We start from the raw sequence: 15,155 nt of genomic DNA on the forward strand, positions 1-15,155 counted from the left end.
TGATGACTCAATTCAATTCAATTCAACGGGCTACGTGCAAAAACAGTTGAGGCAGAAGAAGAGACACGAAATTTCGTCGAGAGTATTAAATTGCAACAAAACCATCGATGAAACCAACTATTGAGCAAGATGAGATGTTTCCAGAAGGTGTCAACCCACCAGGCTGGGAATTAGAAGAGGTAAAATCATTTCTGAGCTTTCCCACAGTGTGTTAATAACATTTCTTTCTCGGGAACCCCGTGTGACACCAAATTTCTTAGAGAGTTGAGCATATTTAATATTAAACAATATACATTGGAGACCCCCCACTAATTTGCAAAACAATGGAGCTTTCTCAAACTCTTTTGTTATGAGTGATAAATTTTTCCGGTCCCCCCCTCCCCACTTTCCAACCTGTTTCGGAGCCAATGTTATATCATTTCTATAAATATGTTCATGTTATTAAATTTCTGCTTACAAAAATGCATTCATGAAAATAATGAATTTTAGTAGAAATGTTAATTATGGCCAACCCTCTCACCATCAGTTGTTTCAAATGCATTCTGGTCAACCAAGAAAAATTTTGATACCGCCTTATTTAACATTTTTACTCATATTTAGATATTAGAATTGTAAAGAACATGGATGTAGCCTGTAGTTCTATGAAAAGAATAAGGATAGTGTGTTCCGACAGAAAATACCACAAAGCAACAGAAAGGCAATAAATTGGTTGACTTTTGACATTGAGGGGGTGGTCCTTTAGAACAGCCCCCATCGATAGGAAGGTAAGGTCACTTACCCAATTTTGTCAGTAGCTATTGATTTTAAGCTTGTGGATTAATTTGAGGTGATATTTGCAAAGCCTTATTTGCTTAAATAGCCATTTTCCTACCTCTGTCTGGTTAATGTAATCGCAAGCAAATGAGGATGTTAAAAGATATGCCATGTTTTTGAGTTTTTAGTTCTTTTCACATTCTTTTACAGTCTGGGACTGCAAGTTTAATTGAAGTTGCAAGTGAAAGGACAGTTCACAGTGATTTTTTCAATGGTAAGTGGGTCTTTAATTTTATTTGTTTCAGCTTGTCAAGCATGTATTTCAAAATATCTATAATTGCAGCAAGTTAACATTGATGGTTCATGGGGACCTCGATTCAATCCCTATCTTTGTTGACATCTTTTCATAATCCTTTAATTTAAAAGTAATTTTTCAGCCTGGTGTTAAGGTCTTGTTTTTAATTTCTTGGTAGCTTGAAATTCAAATTGTTGAAAAGCCTCAAACTAAAGGTTTTCAGCCACTCAATTCAAAGGTTGGCACATTGTTGACATGCAAGGGTATAAATGTTTATGTTTGGGCAACGTTCAGAAATGTTGTGCAGTTTAATGGATTGAGCAACAAGATGCTGTAGAGCTATTGCACTAATTGTATAAATTGGTATATTCATAAAATGAATGTATACGAATGATGATGGCAGGGCTAAGACTTCGTTGAAAAAACACTAAACTACCCCCTAGCAGGTTATTTACTAAATTTCTATAATTATTAGAAAGAAACAAGAAAATGTCAGAAACAATTCCTCTAAACTTCCTTAGCTATTTTTCTACCCCATACCATTTTGATAAAAGTGTAGCAAAAAGCAGAGATGCTTTTTCAGCTAATACAAACCTGTTTCATTAGTGTAATCAATAAGCTATAGTGTAATCTAAATCACATGTTTAGCAGTGATTTCTGTTATTTCTACAATTGACTGTGCTACAGCACCAATTTGATACACCTACTGCACAAGCAATCAAGTCTTTATTTAAATTTTTGGCTAATAATCCAATGTTCTATTTAATTAAATTTTGAAAGTTACTTATTCAACCATCAGTGTATTTGAATTTCGAATAAAAAGGAACTTCATTATTTTACGAATGACTCAGGACAATTGGGTCTAGTATAAAATGTTTTAGGCAAATTTATTTTTACAAGATTACTAGAGTTTATGCATTTGAAATTACAGTTAAAAACTTTATATAAGTTTCTATTCTCTACCCAAATTCTTAAGTTCTTTATGTACCCAAACAAATGCCAAAATAATCAAGTCAATTTTTGGTCTCTATGATTTATATTTAGATATTTGAAAATGGCTTTGAAAAAAGCAAGCATTTTATGTACAATATAAAATGTATTATAAAAGTATGTTTTATGTAAAATGTATAATTTTATGTATTATAAAAGTTTTTTGTCTGACACTCCTCAGAGTCTAAACATTAGAATGAGGCTCCGAAAGATTGAGATGGGAAATATATACCTGTTATAGTTGAAATTGGTCAATCAAATAAACATGAGCATATGACTGACATAGCTGTCCAATCAGTACCTTGTGCCTATAGAAAGAGTACCTCTTGAGTCCAAGAGAGAAAATGAACTCCTTTTGTCTACACAATAACAGCTTATTGTTTGTATGTAGATTCTTTCCAAAACTACTGATGAAAATAGGACCAGGCTCTGCCAATTATCTTAAACATCTTGTCATTATAGACTTTGGTACAATCTGTGTTATCTAAAAGATGTTGTAGGATGGCAAAGTCACTTGTTTTTAGCAGTGTTCCTAGACCTACAAGATCAAGGAGGCCGTTCTCTGTTAGGGGCAGTTTTGTTGTTTTTTCCTATCCCCCAGTCTTTGGGTTGTGCATCCTATGTAGCCAGAATCACATTTTTGGGTGGTATGAACTCTTTTGCTTGGTAGGAACGCAATCCTTTTGAATGGATGGAAGGGCTCTCCTAGTGCTGTAAACAACATGAGGATTGACAGGAAAGAAGCATTTTGTGATGGCTTGTTTAATCTGACTTTTAAATCGCTAGCAATTCACAAAGCTTGTTACCAATCCGTGGTATTTTAAGATAAACTGGGCACTTTTGTGGACCAAACTTTAAGCAAATTCAGATATTTTGTTATTAGATATTTGGATTGTAGTCAGCTTATGTGGATATAAAATTACAGAAATGAAAGAAATATTTTAAGCAATTTCTTTTCTAGCTTTTGAAGACCTGTTTGATGATGAAGATTTGTCATGAAATAACCAATGTCAAGTAAGCCGGTTTTCTATCCACATTTTGCAAAGAAGTTTTCAATGCTGGATCACAGTGAATTCAACTATAAGGGGCTATTTTTGATAAGGATATCCATAAGTGCAAAGCATTGCTTCAAGAAATTATTTGCTATTGCTGACTTGGCAGTTGTATGCTGGTTTTTGACATCAATCTTACCTTATGACAACATTTATGTTTAAATTTTATTCAGTGTAATAGTTAGTTTATTGATTATGCAGAAGAGGAAATTAATTTCATTTTTGACTTTTGGCTAATCTTTCGGTCTTGTTTCAGTTTTGATATTTTTACTGTTCACCCTGGTTGATTCTAAATCTCTTCCACAACAATGTTTTTCTTTTACCATATGACTTTAGATTTCACAAGCTTTGTGAATGTTGATTAAAAGGTTTACTGGTTGGGTGTGGTATGCCTCCACATTGTATGTTGATTTGCTATTCTAGCAAAGGTTGATGGGTAAGGACATGGTAGCCTTACTTTAACCTCCTAAGTCAATGATCATTGTCCTGACTCAATGAATAAAGGTTTTTGCATCTTGTCCTTGATGTTTTAAAAGGTATACTGCATGTTTAAAATTGTATACTTTTAGACATCGAGTCATATGCATACTCCTTACTATTCTCTGTCTTACTTAGTGTCTTACCTGAGTGTCTTCCTTTACTTATAATCATGTAGCTTGCAATACCCACCCTTAACATTTATTTTCGCGTTTTTATAGCAAACTGTCATCAGGGTACATGTATGGCTGACTATCTTTCCTTAAGTTGGTTCTCTTACCATGGATGGAAAATTAAATATGAATTAACTCAATGTAACAAAAACATTATCTTTCTTTTTGAGTGATTTCAAACAAGGCTGCTTGTCGAAAAGTAGTATAGCATTAATGCATATAAAATATCATTTGGTTTGTAAGGATTGTTCTTCTTTTAAGTAGTGGATTCACTGACCACATAATGATAATTAAGGCTATTCTACTGTTATTTGTTTATGGTCTTGTATAAGACAGTAATAAGAACAAGTTTCTGTGCAGGTACAATATTTTTGCTTTTATTTTCCATCCTTGGATATTATGTCAATAATATCCGAATATTTCTGAATTTATCAAGATAAAAATATAGTCAAGAAACATCCAGTGATTGACTTTTTGCAGCTAATTAACTAAAGCCGAGTATCTAAGTGAATATTATATAAATACTGATGTCTATTTATTGGTTGACTTTTTTATGCGTTTGATATCAGTATATTTATCTATAACTTCTTGTCTTCATTCTTTGTTGATTTGCAATTCTGGGTTTTTTCGCTTCAACATAAGTTTGCCTCCTTGTTTTTCTAAGATTGATTGACATTTCTTCACAGTTACTATTTTGCTCTTTGTTGATCCCAGCAATCATTCCTTTGCTGACATGACTTAAATTTTTTTCCGGTTGAACTTTTTGATGGACTACCGCATGATGTTTCCTTGCTTGCCCACATCGTTTTTTGAACTTAAGTTTGTCATTGTGACCAGACTTCGGCTCAATGTCTTCAGGGCTAGTGCCCGCAACCACTGTCGGAGAAATTTTTCCTCTGTCAAAAGCCAGTACATTTGTGTCGTCATCACCGACTCTTTCGAGAGTATTATACCCCTCCTTTGTGTCGTTCCTACTTCGCAAATCAAGAACATCTTTCGATGAAGCTAGGTCAGTGGCCATTGGTCTCTCATAACACAAACGCTCAGCAGAAAAAGCACTCACGTTTTCTCTATCTACGTTATTTGTATTAACAGTTCTTTCGCCTGTTGACTGATCTTTGCAGATATCGCTATGCAGGGCTTCATCGTAAGATGTATGACACGCCTCCACTTTGTCCCCAATACTTTTTCCAACGGCTCCTGTTTCTTGCAGATAGTTAGTTTCATTTGCAGTATTTCTGGATAGCGAAACGTTAACAGCTGCATCATTGCTCAGACGTTTTGCCTTATCTTCAAGTTCAAGAGTTGTTTCCCTTTTCTTCTCCGCATCTTTGCACCCATCCAGGAAACAGTTTATGTCACCTACTGAAAGATGACTTTTACTGGTCACAACAACCACTTTATCAACTTGCTTTTCATCCGTTTCTTTCATAACACCAAGATCTACACATTTTGATAATGACTCTAAAGTACAGCGTGTAGAATTCGGGTTGGCACACGTGAATGTGGAGGTATCTGAGGTGGCACTCTTGACAGCTTCATTAATACCTAATGACTTGTGCTCCTGTCCCTTTTCTAAACCTTGCAACGGATTTAAGGCACAATTCTCTGTTAGAACATTGCTGTGACTATCTGAAATGCCTTTTTTACTAGTTTCTAAGCCCTTTTCCTTGTTGTTTGACTCTTTCGTTACACTTTGGAGATAAGGCCAAACACTTTTGTCTTTATTTGCATTAGCAGACTCAAAAGCCTCCCTTTTCATGGCACCTGTTTCTTTTCCCGGTACTGTTTTCATATTCATGTCATCATCTGACCCGTTTACCCCCTCATCGCTATTTTTACAGAATCTTGTTGTGGTAGCCCTTTCACTTGTTTCACCTCCGATGATTTCAAACCTTTCTTCTTTAGGTCCTGTCATTCCTTGCTTTTTTTGTGATACGGATGACCTAAGCTCTTCAGAGCTTTTTATAGTAAAGCAACAAAGGTCACCATCTGTCTTTCTGTCCTCTGTTTTACCTTTACAGCAATTATCTTCCTCGAGATTTCTTTTTTCTTTACTAGAAAATATCATGTCATTTTTCTCACTTTGTATGCCCTCAGTTTCCCCAATTGTGGTTGTAACTTGGCCCAGAAAACTGCTATTCAGAGCTGTGTCTCTTTTGGGCTTTACAGCTGCCTGTATTGACTCGTTTTTTTGCTTCTGTTCCACAAATTTGAGAGATTTGATGGTTACGTCAGTCCTGTTACATTGTAGGACACGTATGTTGTCGGCTATCGACGCATGATGATCTTGGGATGGCTTTACAATGATGAATGCAGTACCAGAGTTTTCTCGTTTGCTTGCCATATTGCAGTCATCTTGTTTTGACATGCTCGTATCGCTCTTTGGTGTTTGTACCTCTTTGACGGGTTTGTTTGAATGAAAGTCCTTTGCCTGAACTCCTTTGTTACTATGTAATTCAGCAATATTACCATTGACGTTATTCAACTTGGCTGAATCCCGACAACTCATCTCTTGTATCCAAGCTGGTTTTCCAGCATATAAATTGTTGTCTATATACCGATTTGCTAATTCTACTTGACCTGTCTCCAGTTGTGGCATGCGGTGGCTGCTGAAAAAGTTTCCTTGATACTTAGAGGAGGTCCATGGTGGCTGGAGTTGGCTTATGTTGCTTTTGCTTTTTGTATAACTTTGTTGTGCTTGTATTTTCAACTCTCTAGGCCGTTCTACTGTAATTAAATGATTTCTCATGTTATTAGCTGCAGGTCTCCTGTTCAGATATATCAAAGACAAAGGAGTAATACAGTTAGATGGACTGGTAAATCAGTAGTACCGTCTTATCTAACTACGCCTTCAGAGGATATTCTGACACTGATCGGTGAAAAAAAATTTGTTCCAGGGGGGAGGGGGAGTTGGTTCCGTAAAAATTGTTGATCTAACCTATCAATGTAACAGAAGTGCCTCTTTTTGTAACATTTTCAATGTTAAACCATTCTTGATAGATTTTTCCATTATTTGATAGAAGCAGCTAGGTTCATTTCTACCCAAAAAAATTTTTAACAATTTTTGAAGATCTAGGTGAACGATATTTTGGCAAAATGAGAGGTAGTTACACCCTATAGACATATATATGGAAACATCGGTGCAGGCTACTCCATAATAAATGGAAAGAGGATTTTCACTAACCAATCATCCGGGCTATGTTACCATCACAGACAGTATCATTTTCAACACGTTACAGAAATTATATCATAATTATATAGTATTTATGATTATATCAATGCTATAGACGTTGTATCTTGTTACCAACGTAATATCGGCTTCTTCATTTCTGTTGACTGTAACGATAACTCAAATAATATCGGTTGTCTCTAGTTTGAAAAACTTACCTTTTTGCCTCGTGTTGACTCGCCTCCTTCTCGTCTCCTTTTTCATAGCAGTTGACGTCGATTTGTTCGCAGTGTTTAGTGAATCTGCCCCTCTATTAAAGCATATCGCTATAAGAAACTGGCTTGGCGTTGCTTCTCTTTTGTCCAGTTCTGCAGAAGGGAAGATGCTTTTGCAGATACTGTCTTCGTAAATATCGTTCAAGGTCGGTGCTATGAAGCCTTCGCTCTCTGCACCTGTATATGTCACTGCCTGGGTAAACAGTTTAATCCTTCTCAAAGCATCAGCTTTTTCTAAAATGGAAATTTTGCAGGCAAAGTGTGTTAGTACGTATTTATATGTTATATGTTATCAAAGATAAGATGTTAGATTTCAGTGTAACGTAAGCTGCTTTCGTTTTTGCATGACTGCCTAAATCATTTTGTTGCTCACAATGTGTGTTTACTTTATTTAGCTCGTGCTCTTCGCCTTCCAATCATTTTGGCCCTACTTAGATAACAATTGTCCTTTATAGCTATGCTTAGAATATTTCTTAAACTACAGTCATGCGATATTCTTGAAATGGAACTATAAACCTCACTAAAATGGAATTATAACTATAACAAAATTCCGGATGGTTCCATTCCGGGTGTTTCCATTCCCGTTGTCACGGCAGCAAAATATGCAACATGTTACGGTCAGACATAGAAAATCGTGGTTTTTGCTGAAGTAGTTTCTATACTTCTTGTTAAAATCGATCTTTTTTGCATTTCTAAGAAACTTTTAGTGCTTTGATTGAAATCTCCCAATGTAGTTATTGACAAACTTCTAATGCAGTCAAGTTGGTATACACATTCCTTTTGCGCTCTACGTTTGAAAACTGACATTAAATTTTCAAGAGCGTACAGAAATTTTTTTGAAATAGACCGAGGAAGATCAGGTCGTAGTTTTTTACAAGTGATTCCAGAAGGAAATATCAACATCGATAGTTGAGGACTTGAACAGTTTGAAAATGGTTTTGCGATGGAAGGAAGAATTAAAACTGTTAAGGTGGACCTTGCATATATGATGAATGTCATGTAGGGATCTCGGAGTGCAGATGACAGCTTTGGGCAGATGACCACATTGAGCTCGAACCATAATAGAGATAGGCTTGACAGTACAGTAAATACTCCATCCATAGTCAATTGACTATGCTTCCATCATATGCGAAATGAAAGTGGTTTGCGGGAATAGGGCGTTGCTCCTCCGCACTATCCCGCAACGCCTCCCGCAACGCCTACCGCAACGCCTCCCGCAACGCCCTATTTCCTCAACGCTCCATTTGACGCTCTGGAACCCAGGGTAGTACCCAGGGTAGCTCAATACAAGCATGAACATCTCTGATGTCTTTCTCATGGGCAGTAAACCTGAGGAACTTCCCTAAATATTGATGCAAATCATCGTCAAGTTTAAGTCTACTTAACTAGCGAAGAATTTTATCAGTAGCCTGCGCGCAGACTACTTTTTCAGGCATTCCAAAACTTCTACTACCGCAAAGTTTCTACTTTCAGTAACAAATTGATTTCGCCTGTTTCCACTCGTTCTTTTTTCGAAATTTTTGTATGAACAAATACAAATTTTAACGTCTCTTTGTTATTGATAAAATTCCCAGAAAGAAAGCGTTCCAGTGAACAAAAGCACAAGTCTTTTCAGCAATGAAGATTTTGTTGTTACCCCCATGTATGATTATCGTCACTATTTATCACCACTTCTATAGCTCCAATTATCTGCACTAAAATAAATTCAAAGACGCCTCAACAAGTTCGGGTATACACAGAAAAATAAGAAATAAATAGTTACGATTAGGTATGAAATTATATAAAAAACAATTACATCAAAAGACATTTTGAACACGCGAGTCGTGGTCATGGGAAGAGAGCTACGGAAGACCGTGATAATGTATTCAATGGTAAAAACCCCTTTGTTGTGCGCATCAGTTTATTCATGCCTGTGCTTCAATCAGCATCTCATTACTTGAATTGTGCAAATTGTAATACTGTTTGATGCGATATGGTATGGGCCTAGCTGAAAAATTCCCCTTAGGCTTTTTCAGCTAGGTAATACTCAGAATTTTTCCTAGCAATGGACCTAGCTGAAAAAGCCTAAGGGGACTTCTAATACTTTGATTTTAAATTTAGTTTTGTAGAGATCGATAGTTTGATAAGCTATGAAAGACAAGATGTAGATCTCGAGTGTAGCATAAAAACATGTTCTTCTATGAAAATCTTCACATTGCACGCAATATAATTGGTAAAAGGACGCTTGCAAGTGGAAAACGTGGCTGCAATCGAAGCTGAAATGGATAACTACACTCTTTTTTTTATAAGAACCAGTAAATTTGAGTTCAGGCTGATTGTTCTTAATTTTTCCGAAAATCTAAGGCTGGATTGTTCTTAATTTGTTCTTAAATTTATAGGGTATAAGCAGCGCGATTTCTAGCTTTTCGTTCTGGGGAGGTGTTCCGGCCTCTTTTGCCAACAAAGTGCGTAGAGACAAACTTAATTTGCCGCCATGTTTTAATATTCACCGAAAAAGCACCCACACATGGCTGAAAATCCTCGTTTTTGAGATAAAACATTGTTCAAAATTTAATTTTACAGTAGCTCAGCCTCAGCTTGTTCTTAATTTGTTCTTAAATTTTGACCCTTTTTGAGGCTCGTGTTCTTATAAAATTGTTCTTATAAAAAAAAGAGTGTACTTCGTTTGAACTTTTCCCCCACCCAGTTCGATTTATTTTCTGACGTATCACACTCTGTATGGTATGAGTAGAAAAGTTTTAGAATACATTCAAGATGTTTGCTTTTAAAAGCCATGTTTAACATTTGTCAATGCTGTCGGAACGAAGTTCATATTGGGGGGAATAGGCTTCCCATTGTATTTCTTCTCATTCACTACACTGTTATAATAGGAATATACTACAGTTTGACAACTATTGAGGGGGCTTGAGTCCCCCAGCCTCCTGGTTCAGACGGGCCTGTTTGTATCACAAAAAATTGCTTGCAAATTATTCCGTGATGTTACCCAACCTTGAAACTCAAGACGCCGCTGCATAAAGGCAAACGCGTAGGAACGAATTTGTTTCTGATTTTTGAACAATTCAAACATTTTGACCCATACGGCCAAACCCCATCAAAATTATCATTTTCGTGCAGCAAAATATAAACGTTGAATTTTTGTTTGTCTCCAGCGCAACCGCTGAAAGAACTAGAGCTTCGATTCTCTTGATAAATTTGCTATTATTTGCAAATAAATGCCATTTCTCTTGCGAAATCCGTGAAACTTTGCTTCGAATCGATTGGAGGCCATCTGCTGTGCGTCAGTCAATACCTGTTTTGTCTACCCGTTTGTTGACAGTGATAACCCTGCTGTTTATGACACCCACCAGCAACACATGCAAATAGATGCACATCACCAATCTAAATACTGTCCCTGTCCTTTTTGCTCGAAACGGGATACCTATAGGTGGACCGTTCTGTCACCCGATTGTCTTGTGACTTGGATATTTAAAACCAACAAGGAGATGAGGTTGAAAATCAACGATGGTGGGTACATGAAGCTCGAGATTCAAGGGAGGTTAAGACAGGCAAGCTTTTGTTCCGTTGAGATGTATAGCTCAGATGATGACGACGAAGGATTTGTTGATCACCAAGGCAGAAGCCGGAAGGAAGCCCTATCGGTGCTCAGCGAACAGAGTTTAGAATCAGCAAAGGCGGAAAATGTTAATCAAAGGCTTCTTCCCAGAAAAGGAAACAAGTTGAAAATTATTGGAAGTAACTTACGAAAAGGAACAAGAACATTTGGAACGAGTGTAATCGAATTTTTTAGATTCCGTGGGTTGCTTAAGAGGTTAAGAAGAATACAGTTGCGGGACAGATATCAATCACAGGAGAATTTGGTATGAATTGAAATCCAATAAAATCAAAACAAACTATATCAAAGAGGAAGTTTTTGGGAATGTCAATAGGTAAAAAGGAAAAGATAGACCGTAAATATAAGATGAATAGGACTTGTTAAGCTAATATTGTGTATTTTAATGGCAAAGTCTGCTATTCTTTAAATATGTATTCGTTTCTATAGACAAAATATTTTGAATTAGAAACTTTGAAGATTCTCAGTACGAAATTTTCGTAACACTTTAAGAATAGAGCATTCAGGCCAAGCTTCTTAAAATGTCGGGATGTTCCATAAAAATGTAAATTTACTCCGATACAATACTGCTTTTAACGTGCCCAGTTTCATAGTTTCACGGAAATGGGTTTTCCGATTACCACAGGGAAGAAATCGGCATTATTTTCTTTTCTGAAACATATACAAATGTGAAATCATAATTGTATTTGTATTTTTACATTTTGAGCCAGTACTAGGAATTTCTTACTGAGTTTCTTACACATGTAATATATATATAATTGTCTAATATGCCACGGTGCATTCCATGTACTTAGGCCCGAAGATCTTCGGCGTACACCCAGGTTTTTTCTGCGTTCGGCGTGCGAACCAATAAAAAAATTGTTGGCGTAACTAAAATTTTCGTTAGTTGGCATGCTAAACATGAAACCATGTACATAGTTGACGTAAAATAAAGACTCAAACACCACAGTTTTCTTTAATTATCAGTTTTCATTGTCTGGTGCAACATTGTTTAAATTGTTTTAATAACTGCTTTTGTATTTTCGGCGTACCTAAACAAATGCCCCGGTGGACCTTTGGCGTACAGTTGACATGAAATGCACCCTGGCTAATATGATGTATCAAGTTTTATACTGAAGATGTTTGAAATTTAAAACGTTTGTTTTAAATGGATCAACCAGTCATGGGGCTTGGCACACTCTGTTTAGCCGTAAACTTACAACATCGATTTATTTTATGTGTAGTATGAAATATGATTTACACAGAGTATTTTTAATCACCTAAGCTCTGAATGCGCCTTGGAATTTGCTCTAGGAGAAGTACTTAATGCAAAAAATACTTCAAGCCGAAGTAAATACCTTTCATCAAGAAAACCTAAAATGCAATGACAAGGAGGAATAAGAGCTCGACGATGGGTTAGGAAAACCAGGTTTGGGCTAAAAAAGTAGGCACACATTGGCAGCACAGAATAAGAATAATCAGAAGGGTCACTCTAGGCGGTCCCTTTGTTGTTTTTGAAGCTCAGAATCTGTGGCGCCAGCAAAAAATACATGCTAGAACTCGTTTTCAACACGAGATTATGCAAGTCCTGTCGATGGAAAGAGTGCACGATGAGAAAAACGAGAGGCCCAAAAACTGATTTTTCTTGTCAATTTTCTAAAACGTTTCCCATAAATGGTTCAAAGATCAAAGCAAGACATAAAGCTGGTTGCTGGGAGAAAGATTGCTTCTTGTTTTTACAGATTTACTAGCCACGATGTTGGATTGGACAACAACTTTAGACTCAGAGGGAGCTGAATGGATTTCGCAATTCGAACTCTTTATCTAAGTTCTCTTATCAGATACTTCAGACTGCTGGATAAATTCCACGTGAGGTAATACATTATCTGACACTTTATTCACGAAACTCCATCTGAAGGGTCGATGACAAGTCAGCACTTGGAAGCATTCTTGTAGCAGTTACTTCCCGAGTACTACCGCTCTTATGGACGCCCAGTTGGTTTTGAGAGTTTCCTTTGACAAATGCAACAATATTGTAGCAATTGTAGTAAGCAGAGAAATATTTTCCAATGCACATTAAACTTTCACGAAGCTTGTTTACATGCTAATTCTCGGCATGAAAACGAGAATAAGCATGTAAATTAACGCATGCGCGAGTAATTTTAGGCTTCACTCAAATACGCTGAGTGACCCTTCTGGTTATTCTTATTCTGTGTCGGCAGGTTCACGTCCGATAAATGAAACAAACTCGCAGCGCTATTCAAACCCTCCCCAGAGTATTGAGTATGCAACCTTAATCCATGAACTGCATGTTTTTTAAAAGAAACCTAGCTTGGATCCTAACACTAAAAGTTTCTTAATTTTTCACCAGTTTCTAGTACTGAAAGTTTCTTAAAAGTTTCTTATTTTTAGAAAAACATTTAACATCAAATCTTGCGCTTTCCCTCGCATATTAATTGTATTAAAGTTTATAACTCAACAGTAAGATTTGATATCGTATCTCTTGTTCATTATTCTTAGGGAAATAAGGGTTAATTTTTATCGAGAAACCCGGTACAGTGTGCTTAAATTGTTGTAATACGGGAACAGCCTATAAAGCGATAATAATACTTAAAAAATTTTGCCATTAGGCCAAGAATAAACGTCAATTATTGAGCAAAATCATGCTACTCCATTTATGTCATTTAACCTTATATAGTCTTCGCTTTGGTTATCAAACAGGACACGGTATTCTTTTAGCTTTCAATTGAACCATGTGATGGTTCCAGTGTGCCATTTATCGTAAAAAGTAATTTTCTGTTTACCATCCTATCTTATTTTTTTCGGAGTTTCTTAAAAATATTGATTTAGTTCTAAAAGTTTCTTAAATTTTTGGGGCTCTAGTACTAGGTTTCTTATAAAAAACGTGTATGTTTGATCGCAGCTCGGGCGAAGCCATCGTAGATCAGGCGGAGAATAAGGGAATGGTCACTCGGGTGCGAAATTTATGGGACGAAGTCAATTCGAGGGTGCTGATTTCGAAAATCGATGTTATACGGGGATTTTAGGGGGCCATCAGCCTTTTTTTTCATGTTTGAAGTCTCGTTTTCGCGTACATGGAATTAATAAATTAAAAAACAGTTTAAATGTAAAAAAGTTAAAAGTCTTAAAGTTTATTAAGCATATTTCTTGCGCATAAATGCTTAAAATTGAATTATGGCTTGCCATTCGAGGTTGCATAGGGCCAGAGAACGCTTTCCTGCAAATAGGACTTCCAGCAACACAAGGTACCTTTTCGGATTCTCAATGACCCCTTGAAACTCGTTAACTACTTTCGAATTCGTGTTGGGAATCATACGAAATGAGATTCTCAGTGGAAACAATTGTTGTAAATTAGATATCTTGTTTGTCGATTTCGTCATTGAGTATGTCGTCAATTAAACCTTGTAAGTTTTTTTATTGTAGCCCCAGAACTCATCGTTTTTGTTACATTGCAGAATGTAAAAATTATCTTTGACGATGAAAGCTGGAAATTTTTTTGCAACTGATTATTCTGTTTTTCCACTCTTGAAAATAAAACACCAAGTGCAGTCAATGGGTCCTCGCTACATAAAAACTACAGCTATCAAATAAACAAAAATTATCACAGAATAGAGAGAGAGGGTTATCCAGGCCTTGCCATTTGAGGAGAGCCATAGCTCTTGCTCCCCTCCAGGCTCTCTTCAAACGCTGGAGGGAAGCTAGAGATTGCTCTCCTAAATTGTTCTAAAAAGCAAATTTGCTCTCCTTGAAATCAATTGTTCCTTCGTTTCTATTCTTATAGCTCACCTGAATACTACTAGGAGAGCTGTTTACTGCTCCCCTATTAAAAGTCTTACGGCCAGACCTGGGTTATCTAATTAATCCAAAAACCTGATTAATCTAAATAACATGTGTATATTTGGGGGTTTATGTCGTTTAGAGTTTTATCTTTACAATCCTCCTGTAAATATTTTCTTGCTTTGCAATAAGCTTCAGGCCAGGCTCAAGTCTGCGACACAGACCATAACTGAGGAGAAAATATGGTCTGTGACGCAGGCTAGCCAGGCTCCTGCCATCCGATCAATACCTAGCAAGAACATTCAAAGTGTATTCACTTTGCCACAAGTTTATTGACCTTTGAATCTGAGGTTCACCCTTATCCCCATAGATTATTTTATTCACCATAAAACATCGTCCCTTACCCACACGACACTGACCAATACCTGAGAAATATGTTTCTAGCCTCAATATCATTTTTTCTCAGCGTGCCTCATTTTCGATTGATGGGCAGGCGAACAACGATATCTTCTTATCATTGCGAACAATGTAGTGAATGGTGGCTGCAAGGAGTTGCGCAAAATAACAAATACAGTCTTTCA

At 36.6% G+C, this 15,155-nt stretch overlaps 1 protein-coding gene across 2 annotated transcripts in view; it reads left to right on the forward strand.

Moving 5' to 3' along the window:
* Positions 1 to 36: 36 nt before the first annotated feature.
* LOC135684358 (uncharacterized) overlaps positions 37 to 15,155 on the forward strand; it is a 35,899-nt gene continuing 20,780 nt past the window's right edge. Inside the window, exons 1-3 of one of the 2 annotated variants that reach the window (XM_089114829.1) lie at positions 37 to 179; positions 964 to 1,027; positions 3,000 to 3,052. The gene's annotated coding sequence lies outside the window, so the exon portion shown is untranslated. The remainder of the gene's footprint in view (positions 180 to 963; positions 1,028 to 2,999; positions 3,053 to 15,155) is intronic. The other variant, XM_089114830.1, reaches the window with a different exon arrangement.

The sequence above is a fragment of the Rhopilema esculentum genome, chromosome 21 (assembly GCF_057945365.1).
Source record: "Rhopilema esculentum isolate cy_ngs chromosome 21, ASM5794536v1, whole genome shotgun sequence".
Taxonomy (NCBI): domain Eukaryota; kingdom Metazoa; phylum Cnidaria; class Scyphozoa; order Rhizostomeae; family Rhizostomatidae; genus Rhopilema; species Rhopilema esculentum.